Below are 13,622 nucleotides of genomic sequence, written 5' to 3' on the forward strand. Positions count from 1 at the left end.
TTTAAAACTTTCAATAAACACATTTTTGTCAAACCCTTTAAATGGTTGTGGTGATTGAGTTTTTTTTTTAAACTCATAAAGCTTCGACTCAAGAGCATAATGACCTAAATTGCTTTAGAAGCCCTGAATAGTATGTTGAAAAATTCTTTAGATACAGATTTTAATATTATTGTTAGGTAAATAAGAAATTTGGAAAAGTTTAATTTATAAAAACTTTTTTAAAACGAATACTTTTTGATGACAAGTAATACTTGTAAAAGCAAATAAACTTTAATAACATGGTTTATAAGAACAAAACACCTTAAGAAACTAAATTCCACATAATGGTCCTATATTTTCAACCCTAACTGTGCATAGACTCATGGGGCAGCAGGTGCAGACGGTGTTTTGGAATTCCGCAGAAATGCCCCAAGCGATTGTGGGTTTTGGTCTGGGGCTAGTCTGGTTATGGGATTTTCAAATCTGGCATACGTGCCAAGCCGAGCATAAACTACTCCAAAATCGCTCGAAAAAGAGAGGGAGTTAGAGAGTGAGTGAGTGAAAGAGTTGAGTGCTGTTTCACCGATCGAGAGTTGATATCGGGGTGTTCCACTCAAAAATGTGCAAAAAGTGAGCAGGCGGCAGAATCGAATGTGTGCCGCCGTCTGTGTTTCGCCGCTTGTGTGCCGGCCGGCATCTGGTGGAACTGGTTTCCTCCACGGGCGTCTCTTCAAGCACTTTGCAAAAATTAAGAAAACACAGCACAGGCAACGCGACTCACAACGAAAACGAAAGAAGTCGGCGAAAAAAGATTTGGCAATGCACAGACAGAAAACATATGATAAGGCAAACGGAGAGAGAGTGTTGGAGAGTGAGGGAGAGTGGGCCGGCGAAAAAAGCTGAAAAACAAGAAGACAAAAATCAAATCAAGTTTTGTGTGCAAGTAAGGCCCAAAAAACCGAAACCAAAAAAAAAACAATGGGGAATGACGAGCCATTCACACAAAAAAAAAGTAACGAAACATGAGAAAAATAAAGAAAAGAGGGAAGATAATTCGGGGGTTCTCTTCCTATATCCTCCTTTTTTCTACCTACCTAAATAGCTACTGTATCTCGGGTTTCGCTTCATTTGAAGATGCTGGATAATCGACATGATAAATGATCAATCAACCTGATTTGGTCTTTAATGTTCGGGCAAACAGGTGTTTGAATGGGTGTATGGATAAGAAAGGCATGGGCAAAATATAGATAAATACTAATATAATAATAATAATAATAAGAAAGCTTAATTTAAGCTCAGAAAAGTGTCAGTAATATAGACAATGTTTTTTTTAAAGAATTATCATTAACCTTACATTTGAGCCACCTTTATTTTCTGCAGTGCATATTGTACTCCCGTTAATGGGTTAGTAAATACATTATAAATGGGCCATAAGTTGACCAGAAGCTAATTTCGGAACGGGGGGGCCACAGATAAGATTATTAAAGCTGACGCAAATCGATCGGAAAGCTTCATAAGGGAGGGAATTGGATAATCCACGATTTACGAGCAACCGAATCAACAGCGAATCAAAGTCAAAATCGTAGTGTTTCGACCAATATTGATTTATCCTTTTGTGACGAGCCATGGATTTTATTTTCTTTCGCAGGACGAAGGACAACAACACAACACTCGAGTGCTGACAACTGTCAGGGAAAAAAATGCGTGGAATAGGAGGAGACAGCTGGCTATTATATATCACACTTTTTGTGTGCTCTCAGCTAACAGAGGCCGAAAAGTCCTAAACGTCCTGCTGCCCTGTATTTGTATCCGTATCCATATCTGTATCCGCCCTTTCGTATCTCTGTATCTCAGTCTGTGTGTTTATCTAAGCGCCGAGCAATAAAGCCAACAAGAGGTACAAAAGCCACCGCAAAAAAAAGTGATGGAGAAAAAGTGAGAGGGGGATTCAGCGAATGGTTGCGGATGAGATATAGCTGGAGATACAGATACGCCGATAATGATGAATGTGTAAACGAAACAATGAGAACACAAATAAACAATTATCATCTGTTGGCGGAGCGAGCGAAAAAGTGGCAACACTTTAAACGAAAGATTAAAATGGGCACAAAAGCACGGAAAAAATCAAATATATATTTTGAGTAATTTATAATAACCACTTTAAATATTTTAATGAAATTTTAACTCAATGTGGCAGATAAATATATTGTCAAGAAGTTTTTCTTTTATTTGACAATATTTGGCAATATTTAATTTCTTATATTTTGAAAAACAATTTTAAATGTTTACTAGAAGAAAACGTTTATATTTCTTTCTAAAAAAATATATTTAAATATAAAAAAAAGTCTTTCAATGTTTTCAGCATATGACCAAAGGTCACTGTCTGTCCAACTGTTTGTTTAAATATACATGAAGATGGTATATCGCCATCGAATAATTGTGAAAATAACAAAATTTGTGTCACACGTTATAAAGATTCCCTGCTACCGATTGTTTGTCATGTGTTTTACGGCTTCGCTTTTTTTTCATTAGTTTTAATTCCAACAAATTAGCGACATAATGAAACGCTTAATTAAAATAACAAGCCACTGGTAACTACAGCGAGAATGATACCAGACAGCTGACACGCAATAACAACAATAATAATAATAAGCTAAAACAACATTTATTCTAAACAATTTGGCGTGGCATGATTGATGGCTGGCATGACGGAGATGATGATGATGATGATGATGAGTACTACTGTACAGCGAATCGCTAATAAAAAGGCCAAAAGCGCCGCAATTGAATGTTGGCGTCGGTGGAGGAAATTGGCTCCATCAATGCAGACGAGCTGCCCTCGAAACGAAGTCATCAAAGGAAAAGCCATTTTCCCATTTTCATTCGGTTAGTTAGCCAGTCCGAAAAAAGGACTTGGCCCATTGATTGCTCGCCTTCCGGTGAGCGGGTATTTAAGGGGGCGTTCAGTCACGAATTAATATTAAACTTGGTCTGCTGTCCAAACAATGTCTGGCCAAAATAAAATAAAAGAGTCCACTTATAATGACCAAATGGCACGCGATGGTCAAAAGTGCACATATAATCGGATCAGCTTTTATGAGTTATATTGTTATGATGTGGTAGCCACAGAAACATGATTATTTAGCTGTCTTGTTTTTAAGAAAATTGTAAAGGCTTAGAATGAATTTTACGTAAAAGGAAGTTTCTGATCACGAAATTTCAGTCAATTTGATTGTTATTCAGTTATTACAAATCTAAGAAACTATTTAAGTTTTCAAATATTGACCGCCAACAGAAAATATGCATATAAAAATTCCGCAATCTTTTCATAAACTGGCTAAAGTTCCTCATAACCCACATACCGCATCTGTCCAACTGATTTATGCCCGGCATTATGTGGGAAAAATATAAATCTAGTTTGGGCCAGGAAAATTAATAAACTTGCTCGCAAATTGATAAGAAGAAAACGGCCTTAAAAAAAGGACAATGGCCCGGGAAACGGTCAAAACAGGGAGGAAAAGGAAAGCAAATAAAAAAGGCAGTCGAATGCGAGGGTCCTGCAGGATATAACCGAGGCGTGGCATCCATCAAAAGTCACTCAGGAACATGTGTATCGGATGCCCCAGCCTCTTTTCTTTGGGCTCTTCCATTCGCCTTCTCTTTTTCTAGTTTTTCTCTGCGATGAAATCAACCCACGTGCCTCGGTTTTCCCCCTCGACGCCCGCCATCGTTTTCATCGTTCTGCATGTGACCAGAATTGTATTCTATTTTTTTTTTTTTTATTTTGGCTATTTTGGAAATTCTCATGCCACGCGCTGTTTTCGATGCCTCCCACTTCTATTTCCAACTGAATTCATCGCTACACAGTAACAAATTTTATTATTGGGTTGCTATTTCAATTTAAAACTCTGTCATATTAAAAAGAAATACATATATTTAAGTCAGACGCATACATTTTTAAATATTTGATTATCATCCTAAATTTGATTTTATTTTTCTCTGTGTGAGCACACACTAGGTGCATGAAAACGAAAGTGAAAATGAAAATGAAAATGGTTTTCAGCATCGACAAGACCGCGAAGCATTCGAATCAATCTAGACACGGCGACAAAATTCATGTGACTTGCCGCGATCAGCTGACCTTAATTAATATACGATTTTGGGGTACCCTGTAAAGTTGAAATATTAGACCGTAAATGCATTTATAGTTTTTCAAAAATTAAAAGCCTAAAACAATTCGTGATCAACTGAACATAATTAATTTACGATTTTGTAATACCCTGTAAAATTAATATAATAATCTTTTGAAATTTTTACCCGTTTCACGCATTTATAGTTTTTTAAAAATTCTATACCCTGTTTACTCAATTTTATTTTCTAAGTTTGCCCTTATAGTCTTCATAACCCATGTAAAATAATAAGGAATTTAATTTTTCAATGAAACTTTAAACTTGTTTACCTTTCATCTTAATTAAAATACAAAATAAAATGTAAGTTCTCTATCCATAACACCCGCATATCATTTCCAAACAGGGTATCCCAGGCAAATGAAAATAGACCTCACACAACCTATTCCACTTGATTCCGCCAATTCGCCCGAGGCTTTGTGTAAACAATTTTTTATTGAATTAGGCGAAACAGAGCGGAATCGGATGGAAAAATGTGGAATGGGAGATGGTGACAAAAAACAAGACAAGAGGCTAGCGAGCGAATATTAAAATAATATTAGGTTTAAAGCGAATCGCGTGGGATATCCAACCATCCTCATCGGGTCACATGTTGCAAGTGAAGCAAGAAGCAGAAGGCAAGCATATAAATAAAAGAATTAATGGAAGAAAGAGAGCCGTCCAAAGATTTATTTATCCCCCTGATCCGATTATAGTCAAGCGGTTTGTCACCCGATGTCGAGCACGGCAAATTATCATTAATATAAATAGCTAGATCGCTCGGAATTTGTTTATCTGGTGCCCAGCTCTTTGTAAGATCTTAAGACATTAATTTTAAAATTTAGGCCTTGGCATTGCTCCAGCTCACGTAGGCCAAAAAGGGGGAGGCGAAGAGATGACCTTCCAACGAAAGGGGTAAGGATATGTGGGTAGGAAAGTATTTATGTCGTCATCGTTCCGCCAAACAATTTGAGAATTTGCTGATTACAAAAACAACTTTTCGAAAAAAGTTTATTAAAGTGTCATTAAGGCTTACAAGAACATGATATTATATACTTTGATTTGTCTATGGAAATTTATTTATAGTGTAGTTTAAGAAAATCTTTTTATTGGTTTTAAAGCAAAATTAAAACAACATTTATTTTAAACATTCTAGTGATATCTGACTATTGATTAAAATGTATAAGAAAATGAGTAGCAATTTAAAACCATTTATAATGAATTTATTTATTCTGTTTCTCAGAAAAAAGTCCTTTGATTATGCCAAAACATTAATACTCATGAAGGACTTTTTTCCCTTACTTTCTTTAAGGTTGTTTACTTGTTTAGGACGACTGTAAAAATGTTTTGCAATGTTTTCTCCCCATCAAGTAGCCCTTTTTCAGAATTTTTCCATTTCTCTATCTATCGAGTCGCTGTTTGTCTTCTTTATTGTCTTCGACAGCGGCTTGTGTCAACTGTGGGACTAAAAGTTCTTTAGTTTTATGCGTAGTTGGCGTGTTTCCCTCACTTTCCCTTCACTTGTGTCCGCTTTCAGGGCCGACGCTTTGACGCCCCAAAATGTCAAGGAACATTTCCATTCTGATAGCTCGGTTTTGTCTCTGAGTTTCTCTGCCTCCTCCACTTGCGTAATTTGCAATTACGATGGGAAACTTTTCTCCCCCCCTGAGGCTTTTCAGCTCCACAAAACTCAGACTGTGGCTCTGTGTACTCGAATATTTGTCAGCCGTTTGCGCCCCAAATTATGCAATGCCAAATGTTTAAGCCCGATAAGATGTTTGTCTCTCTTTCCCACTCCCATCTCCAGTCTCATTTTTTACTTTCCTCAATTTAATTACTAAATTAAATAAATATTGTTAAACACTAAACACTCCTTTTATATAATTGCTCATTTTGAATTTTTAAGTTAAAGGTTTCGAATTAACTAACTTATTAAATTAACTAATTTATTTAATTGACTCTAGTGCCACTCACTAGTGGCACTCACTATATAAGTTTGCCAACCACAGTTTTAACAAGTTTACAAGCAAAAACAACTTTTTTTTTAAGAAAAAAATTTAATTTTAAACCAGTTCGATAGGCAATTTATGCAGTTTACATAAATAAAGTGAAAGTGGGAGAACAGCCTCGAAGGAAACTAAACAAAATCTTCTTTTCTTTGTTGTTTAATCGTCGAAAAGAGGAGTGAAAACAACAAAGCCAAAACCTGGCATAAAAGAAGGCGCTGCCAACTGGAGATAATTTACCAGATAGCAGACTTACCTGCAATCGCTCTCCACATTTCGCATAACGGTACACGTGCCGCCCCCTCCACAAATCTCACACCAAGCTCAGCTGTTTTCTGATTTTCTGGTGCAAGCAGGAACTTGTTACCCACGCCCCGGGCAAAAGAGAGCGGGTGGAAAGATGTGGGGGCGAGACAGCTCCATTTCACTCCAATGCGGCCTACTTTTAGGCTCAAAAAGAGAGAAAATCAGTGAGGCATCTAACATTAGTCCTCTCTTAATCGTTCAAATTTCTCTTGAGCATGCGGCCTACGAGGGACCTTGAACTCGAATTTTTTTCTAGAACCGCTCGGCTTTCACTTTCGCTTTCGCCGCGTTATGTAATCCTCCGGGGAGAGCGAGAAAGAGCAAAAAAGAGAACACCATTTAGGCTTGTGCAATGGCATGGAAAATGAGCAAAACTTTCACTTTCACCAGTCAACGATACGCACACAGAGAGAGAAAATAATACGGAGAAAGTGACGGTGAAAAAGAGAAGAACGTTTGGGGTACAGAAGAAAAAGTAAATGGCAAACACAAATACGACGCAAAAATATTTGCAAGAACAACAAAACATATGATGATGATGTTGCCGTTGTTGTTCTTTTCCCCTTGTTTTTCCTGTTAAATCGAAGTGCCATAAAAAAGCTCAGCGAACAAACAAATAAATTTTGTAATAGGCGGCGAGGAGGTGAAATTGATTTGCCTTTTGCTTAGGTTTTTACTGTCCGACAAATGTCAGGGACAGCCCCCGAAAAAGTATGCTAGGTAATTGTCACATCATAAGCAAGAGGGGGCAAGGGGCTATTTTTGGGAGGTTGATGTTTAGTGAGGGGGAGGGCCTTGTACATTGTTGCCTAAATCGTACGGCACGTGTATGTATAGATGTGGTGGAGGGACGGGGAAAACAGGGATTCCCTGGCCTTAATAAGCGCCTAAAAATAATACCCATAAAAAAAGGGAATAAGGACTCCTAGTATTTCCCTATTTAGAATATCATTTTATTTATTTCTTATAAATTTAATATGAAAAGAAAAATGTGTCTCTGTAGAAAGTTTCTAAATTATTTGTTACAGCTATATATAGAAATTTAAAATATCGAAAGCTTTGAAAACTAAAATGATTTTTTAATAAAAAATTGTACTCTATTTTAAAAAGTTGCATTACATATTTGATAAAACAATCGTTTCTCCTTGTGTAAGAGGAAAGGTGGGAAAACAAAGTATTAAATCTACCAAAATTGAGCGGTTGGAAGAGCAGGCGGCGAAAAGGCAAAAGGACCAGATGAATAATGTTGATGGTTATGGGCCGACTTTACTGCCTTGGCCAACTTTAAAATTATGGAAAAAGAAAATACATTTCGTGAGCTAAATTACGCAATTTGATGGTCGAAGGACGTAACGTCCTGTCAGGAGCAGGTGGAAGCGGAAATAAACAGGTAGGCACACGCACACACAGGAGACACGCGTTCAGTTCGTTGACTTCCGCTCGGGAGGGAAAATCGGAGCCCCCGGAAAATTGGCCACCCCAAAAAAAAATACCACCCCGCCCACCCTTTGTCGCTCATCTTTGTTCCTCCCACGTTCTCAACTTTCTCCTCGCCATTCGCATTTCTTCGTTAAGTGTCAATTACATTGACGTTTATTCAAATATGCATACTCGACATTAGATAAAAAGAAGTAAGGAAGGAAAAAAAAAATAATTCCAAAGCATATAAAAAGCCTCAAAGTAAGAGGGAGATAGTAGGAGAAAGCAGAAAAAGCCACCGTATGCGTGTGTCTCCCTCACTCCACCGGAAAAAGTCACCTCTTTGCGTGTGAAAAAGTCTTCAAGTTGGTAACATTTTGTGATTTTGGGCGGATTTATCGGGTTTTATTGTGCGTATCACACAGGGCCTTGCCTTGGCATTTGCCGAAGATATATGTTAATATGGTAATCCGCCACTTTCCCCCACCCTTAAACCTCTACCACCCTCCGAGCGGACTAAAAGCGAACACTCCATCAACTTTTAAGGCCTGCTCTTAAAGAGGCCTCCAATCAAATTATGAACTGCTTGGCAAAACGAGGCTGTAAGGTCATCAAAGAAGGCTTACAATAGAGATGAAAGTTAGATTTTACAGGAAGGGGAAGCTATCATTTAGCTAAAAGCCTAGGATAACACTTAATATGAATTTTTTATAGCATAAGTTTAAGTTGATAAAGTCCTTCATTTATGCATTTTTTATAAAAATTAAACTTGACTAGTAGTTATATTTGAAAAGATACAATACTTAAAAAACGCTTTTCAATAATAACATTTTCTAAATAAAAATAAATAAGTATTAATAATAATTGCACACAGTATTAAATCTTAAATTAACTTAAAATTTTTGAATATTTGTAAATGTGTGAATTTTATAATAATTTTATAAAATTTTCAATAATAAACTAATTTTCGTCTCCCCCATTTTCTCCAGTGTTTCATCCAAGCGATTCCTTTGCAGTACGATAACGCTGAAGATCCATTTTTGATGCTGGCAAATTTACAACGTTTACGTTTCGTTTGTCCGAAAGAGCTTGACTTTTTCAACGCAAATTTTATGCGACGCGTAAAAACGTTTTCATGTGCAATCAAACCCAACTCTTCGCCGGGGAAAAAGGGAGCAAAATAAATAAGGAGAGAGCTCAAGATGCTGTCCTATCAGCGGCAGCAACAAGCCAATCAAAATGCAATTTCCACTCGTGCACAGGACATAATTTAACGACACACATGTGAAGCTGTAACAAGGTTTTCACCCGCGTTTCCCTACTTTTCCGCGATGATTTCCTTTGCCATTTCCATCACATCAAGGTACAAATAATAAATATGCAAACAAGTTGATTCAGCGGGCTCAGCTGTGACTATGAATTTGTCATTTTGTTGGCGCATCAGGCAGGAATGATGAAAATATTTATACAAATAATGGTCGGGAGGCCCTCGTTGCGTATACGCAATGTTGACGTTGATGGGGTCACAGCACAGATATAAAGATAAAGATAAAGAGACAGCGACTTCATCAAAACAGAATCAGCTGCAAGGCTGTGCGATAAGCAAACAATTGCCCAAGGATACGAGAAAACTCATCCATAAACTGGCTTTTCCTTTTTCCTTCCAAATTAAATTCCGCAACGAAAGCACAAAAAACTCCCTTCATCAACGCCAAATGGTTTAAAATTTCACCTTTTCCTCTCTTCTCTATGCTTCTAAATTTTGATGGGCTTACACGTGTGTAAAAAGTTTTTCCTCCCTGCTGGATTTTCCGAGCATCCGCCGAGTGTTTTCCAAGTTTAAGTGTTGCCCCATTCACAGTTAATTATCCTGACGTCAGAGCGTCCACTTGAGTCTGCCGGAAATCAACAAACATTTCCGTTCAGTTGTCGGGATTGCAGGCAAAAAGGGGCAACATTAGCATAATAAATTGGCCTAGGCTGGTTTATCGAAGGCGAGTGAATAACTTCATCGCTTAGCCGTATTAATAACGCAGCTTTAATAAGGACTTGGCCAAGGATTCCACTACCGAACTGGTGCCGTCTACGTGACCAGATAACTAAGCCTTATCGTTGGTGGTAAAAATAGGGGAAAATTTATAAGAAACGTTTTTCTTCATTTGGTAGCACATAGAGAAAAAATAAATAAACTGTGGCATGAAGAGGGTTGTTATAAATCTTTAAGCACCTGAGAATTATAAACATGTGGCTTTAAACTCATAAAGATTTGTCATTTTAAATTAACTGAAGGTTTGGAATTGACTTTATCCAAAACCATTACCATAAACTGCCAAATCATATTTACTTTGTTTTTAAACGTGAGCTTAGGTTAACGTTTTTCCTCTGTGTAGGCATTTTGTTGAGCTACCAAGAATAGTTCTCCCCATGGCTACAGGCCATTGTTACAGCCTTTAGGTAATTGTGTGGCCATAAATCTCTCCTTTGGCTTACTGCACTGACTCCGGGGCAATTTAACGCCTGTCCGGGTGTTGCTACCAAATACCATTCCCTTAAAGAGACACCCGAGTCGGGAATGGATGTTCAGGTGCGGATTGAGTGAAAAATCGATCCAAGGCAATTAAGGTCGAGGGAGAAAGAAAAAAACTGAAAGGCGGTGAAACTGCCTTCAACTTTTTCAATTAGCCAGGTGACCAAAGTTATCGCTCGGAAGAAATCAAAATCAAAATTACGACCACGCAAACATCAAACCCAGAAACGAAGGAACCAAAAAAAAAACTTTTGGAAGGAGAAAACAAGCCCAAGGAACCCTTTCCCAAAAAAAAAAAAAGAGGAAGCCGTCAATAATCCCGATTAGAGCATGTGTATATGAAATATTTATGCTGTGGTCTACAAATGGAATTTCTCCGCAAAAAGGTCGTCTAAGAAGCATGAATAATGGATGGCAAACACAAAGGATCCGTCTTTAATTCGCTTTAAAGTCATCTGGCCATCTTCCAGTTCATTTTATGGCAGGCCGGGCAATCATAATGAAATCCCATTTTATTGTCCCAAAGTACGCAACAAATTTTTCGGCCTGGAATGATTTTTATCCCAGCCAGCACCTCCTTACTGGCCTTAATTTATTGTTTTAATTTTTAGTCGCCCGGCCACAAAATGGCGTCCTGAGCCCAAAAAACCGGTGAAACTTTCGGGGAAAGTGTTAAGAACTCGTGTAAATTCCATTAGGCCTAAAAAGTTTCGCGCAACGAAGAAAGGAGTATGCGATTCCAGCCAAGTGTTATAAATCAGGAGGGGAGCAAGCGCAAAAGCATCTACAAGACAAAGCAGCGGCGACAGAGTGAGCGAAATTTGGTAATTAAAAGCAACGCGTGGCTGGAATTATGCAGGGCTACAGCTATAAGCTATAAAAATGTAAATTTTCGTCCAGGACAACAAGCCCAGCCCCGAAAAACATCAACTAATCAATGTTAATTGGATTGGCGTGGGATATGTTTGCAAGTTACTCGTCGTCTTTCTTGGCTTCGCCAAAATGTGGGAATCTATAAATATGCAGCGGCAATTACGCATCTGAAACAGATTGCACCGCTCCCAAAGATAAGCGACCTTGAGCCAGCTGCCAACTGAGTGACAAGCTCATTAAGCGAGAGCGGACAGAAAGAGACGAAAGAACGCTCCCTCTGCACTGAAATAAATTTTATTTGCATATATCTTCACGAAACAGTGAATAAGCAAATTATCATATTATATCATTTTTAGGGTAAAACTTGTATTATACTTTTAAATACCGACCAATGTTTTACTGCTGTTTAAGATATATATTCTCTATTTCAATGTCAAATTAATTCATTATAATTTACAGTAAATACAATTTAACTAATTGATTATTACAACTTACTTAAATATTATTATTTCCCGTGTGATAGTTAACACATGACCGTTGCGTTATGAGAAACTGTTATCACACAGTTAATAAATCAAGCCAAGCCCCAGAGAAAACCAAAACAACACCCATATAAAGAGTGTGACCAAAAAGGTAAACAAAGTTCAAAGAGATTCTTTAGTTGGCAGCTTGTCAAATGCTCTCTCATTCTCTTTGCTTGTGTAATATTGTTTTTATTCAATTAGGCAAACAGCAATTACAAAAGCAGCAACAATAAATAGGGCTCCTACAAGCAACCCAATAGATTTGTTGTCGTTTAAGTGCACACGAGTGGAAAACGGATAGAAAATAGATCTAGGAAATAGTCGAATAACTGACACACTAATTCTCAACATCAAAGTAAAAAAGTATTCAGATTACTAACTTTCAGCGGATATATTATCCAAACTCACATTTTTTGTATTCTTAATAAGGTTTTGTGGAACACACACGCATTGCGTAGTTACACAATCGATTTGTAAGAAGATTAATCAAGAATTAAACAATTGATTGACGCAACAATAAAGACACGAGAGAAATGTTTAAAAATGAGGGACATTGAGAGGGGAGGCTAATCACATGTTGTGTGAATTAAAAGAAAATTGTCAGCATTCATTTGCACCGCATCAGTGCACTCGTCATCATGTGCGGTTAAAAAGTACACAGAAACAAAATACTTCAGTTGTTATAATCAACAAATTATTTTATCTAACTGCAAAACAAAAAAAAAACATAGTTGCTAGCCGATACTGCTTTACATATTTAAGAAGGATTGTTTTGCTTCTGTTTTTGTGGCCAATCTTTTATTTTATGTGCACAAAAGAAAAGGCATGTCGTCACTTAATTTTATTAAGTTAAAAGAACGTGTCTGATGATGCTAATTCCCATGAGCTACCGAATTAACGAATTTATTTGAGAAGCGACACGAGCCTCTAAACACACACAAAAAGGTGCACAATTAAAAATGAATTTGTATTTTTTGGTAAAACAACTAAACACACCCCTACCAAAAAAGAGTGTATACTAAATACAGAACCAGTCTACCTTTTTTGTTGATTTACTCGAAATTCAGGCAAGTGTGAAACTCGGGTAAAAAAAATAATAAAATAAAAAGAAGATGATGGCAACAGAAACGGAACAATGCACTAATATTTGCTCATACACGATTAAATTAAGTAAATACAAAATCGTGCGGGGTACTTACCAGTCGAGCTGAAAAAATGGGGATTTGAACGAGGGGTTACTGGGGTTTTCGAGCGCAGCGGTGCTTCTTCATTAGAGACATTGTTAATTTATTATTTATTGTTGACCCGCACGTGGACTCACGCAACGATCATAAAAATAAAATGTATTTTATTTGGAAAACCTCAAAATAAAAACGCAAATGAAAAAGGCACGAAACGGAGTTGTTTGTTTGCTCGACAGACGGAGAAAATATCGTATGGATTATGAATATGGAAATTAAGGGGAAAATTCGATAGCGGGATGCTAATTTTGCCCTGTTATCAAATTGAAAATCTGGGCCAAAGCCCCACGCATTCGGTGACAATTCAATAAATGACGGATTAGAAAACCAAATCGATGCGAAAAAAGAGAGGAAAAGCTTACATAAAGCGCCAATTGAGGCGCAGAATTCTTTATGCAAATGTCAAGCACAAGCACCACCCACCACCCACTCCCCCATTGCTCCCCGTTCAAGGCTGTTCAAATATTTTGAGGGGGAAATTAAATTCGGTCGATTAAAGATGGCAGGAATAAAGAGAATTTCACTTCCCGCTTGATGGCTTAATTAAAAGATAAAAAAGAATGCCACACAAAATGTAATGA

General features: G+C 37.4%; 1 protein-coding gene across 2 annotated transcripts in view; it reads right to left on the bottom strand.

Moving 5' to 3' along the window:
• LOC108148608 (protein similar) overlaps positions 1–13,622 on the bottom strand; it is a 70,636-nt gene that overhangs the window by 27,714 nt on the left and 29,300 nt on the right. The gene's annotated exons all lie outside the window — the stretch shown is intronic.

Source organism: Drosophila elegans, unplaced genomic scaffold (assembly GCF_018152505.1).
Source record: "Drosophila elegans isolate 14027-0461.03 unplaced genomic scaffold, ASM1815250v1 contig_476, whole genome shotgun sequence".
Lineage (NCBI taxonomy): Eukaryota > Metazoa > Arthropoda > Insecta > Diptera > Drosophilidae > Drosophila > Drosophila elegans.